This window comes from Mastomys coucha, unplaced genomic scaffold (assembly GCF_008632895.1).
Source record: "Mastomys coucha isolate ucsf_1 unplaced genomic scaffold, UCSF_Mcou_1 pScaffold22, whole genome shotgun sequence".
NCBI lineage: Eukaryota > Metazoa > Chordata > Mammalia > Rodentia > Muridae > Mastomys > Mastomys coucha.
Window position 1 is genome coordinate 21,639,690 of NW_022196905.1, and position 2,672 is coordinate 21,642,361.

The following is a 2,672-nucleotide window of genomic DNA, read 5'->3' on the forward strand; positions in this document are numbered from 1 at the left end:
GTAACTGGTAAGTAGCCCAGGCTGGCCTTACACACCAAATTCTTCTGCCTCAGGTACTCCCCTGAGACTACAGGCAAGTGGCAACATGCCCAATTCCTGGTATAATTTTATTATAGATACGAGGTGGGCAAAGAGGAGAGTTTCCTCTTTTGGAATTCTCCCTTCCATCCACTATAGCATAGGAGGTAGGGGGCTGCTGGGCTCCATGAGTCAGGCTGAGTTATTCCTGGACTCGCTTCCACCCATGAGCATTCATCAGAAGGAAGGAATGACCCATTGCTGGATAATCACCTTGATTTTGCTATTCTCTCTCTCTCTCTCTCTCTGCATTAGTCTATTCTTCTTTCCAGTATTTCGCTACCTGCAGCAACTGCCTCATCCCAGACAAGAGGTTAAGATGCTATGAAGGAACTTGGATTTAGCATTCTTCATGGGGCACATATGGGCGTATGCTGTATGCTGCTCACCACAGGGCCTGACGCTCTTTGCAGAGGTTACACACAGCATCCTGTAAAAAGTTGGGAGGCTCACCCCAGAAAGGAATGTTGGCAAGAGAAATTATTTACTCAGAAGTTGACATCTAGGCTGGTTGTTGGGACTTTCCACACCATTTGAAAGAATCTTGGCATCCCAACTATGTGGCAAGAGCTGACCAGGGTGAAAAGCTGCTTCATGTCACTGTTTGGAGAAACGACATTTGCTTTGCTTGGAAATAGCACCCAAAGTTCGCTACTCGAGTGGGCGTTGGGGGAGTTTCCTGCGGATGGTAGGATCTAGAGCCCATGGTCTATACTGAGACAGAAGACAAGGTGCCAGTGTTACGATCATAGAGTGCTCAAAAACAGTGGCAAAGGCTGTGAGTCCTTGTCTCGTTGCAAAACATATATAAGTTCATGGTGGAATACATGGGAACAAAAGAAAAGCCTATTTTGAGATAAACAGTTGTCTGGAACCACCCACATGGAAGGGAACAAACCTGAACCTCTTTTCTGCTTTTAAGACCCCTTCTAAGTGTGCTTTTGTTGTTTGTTTTTGTTTGACACAGGGTCTCACTATATATCTGGCTGGCCTGATATGTAGTCTACTTACTCTGTAGACCAAGGGGCCCTCAAATTCACAAAGATCTGCCTGTCTCTGCCTGTCTCTTGAGAGCTGGGGGTAGAGGCGTATGCCACCACACAGGGCCATCTTTTTAATATACGCAAACATACCTTTTCTGTCTACCTTTGAATAGTTTGGGCACAATCTTCTTCTGCAAGGAAAATCCTGTGAAGGGGCTGGAGAGAAGGCTCAGCAGTTAAATGTGACTATGTTAAATTGACAGTTAAGACTAAATATACTTGGGAAGCAAAGGTAGGCAGATTTCTGAGTTCGAGGTCAGCCTGGTTTACAGAGTGAGTTCCAGGACAGCCACAGCTATACAGAGAAACCCTGTCTCAAAACAAACAAACAAACAAACAAACAAAACAAAACAACAACAACAAAAAACAAATAAAAAACCAACCAAACAAAGGCTAATTATGACCATCTCCAGAGCCACACATGCATGAAGCTTTGGCAATCTAATCTCACTCATCTTTTTCCCCAACCTGTGCCTAATTTCCTAATCCAGTCCACCTCCCTCTTAAGTGACTCAAGGAATCCATGTCCCACCCCATCCCTTCCCTGGACAAGGGTAAAGAGCATAGGCCAAAAGGTCCCAGCTAGCCAGTCTTGCTCCAGGTCAGGGAAGTATTTGTCACCAAAGGGTGCCTCTGCAATGGAATTCTTCTTGGAGCTTTAGCCCAGATGAGTCTGAGGCAGTGAGCAGGACATATATGGTCAGAGGTCTCAAGAGGTAGCTCATTCCTTGCTGGTTTTGTGGGGCTGTCCCAGCCTTAGTTTCCTTCCTATCTCTGTGATCGAACATTCACCAAAATCAATTTGGACGGGAAGAAGGTTTCTTTCACTTGCATTTCCCTGTCACAATCTGTCACTAAGGGAAGTGTGAACAGAAACTCCAGCGGAAACCTGGAGGCAGAAACTCAAGGAAAGACCATAAAGAAACACTGCCTTACTGGCTTGCTTCCCATGGCTTGGTTTCTTACACCACCCAGGACCACCTTGCCAGGGGTGGTACTGCTCATAATGGGCTGGGCGGTTCTACACCAATCATTAATGAAGAACATACCCCACAGATTTGCCTACAGGCTATCGATGGTCTCAATGAACATTCCCTCTTCCCAGATGACTCTAGCTTATGTTCAGTTGACCAAAACCTAATCAGCACAGCCCCCAAACCATTCTCAGTGTCAGCAAGCCCTGCTTTGTCTGGGTTATCCAGATCTCCAACTGCCTACCACCTGATGGTCTACCAGCTAAACCCAGGAGGGAATATTTGTATACCTGCTCCTTGTGTGTGTGTGTGTGTGTGTGTGTGTGTGTGTGTGTGTGTGTGTGTGCGTGCACACCTGCACACGCTGTGCCATGAGGCACTTGCCTTACTGTCCCAAAGGGAGGCTGGCAGCATCCCATGCTTCTTCCCATTCACATCACACACGTTGGTGTAGGGCAATGTGAGGCAGCCCTGATATTAGCACTCATTACACTACTTGGTAAACTAAAATGTTTTGCCATTAAAAATCCTCTCTACTGTCTCTCTGCCCCTTCTCTCTCTCTCTCTCTCTCTCTCT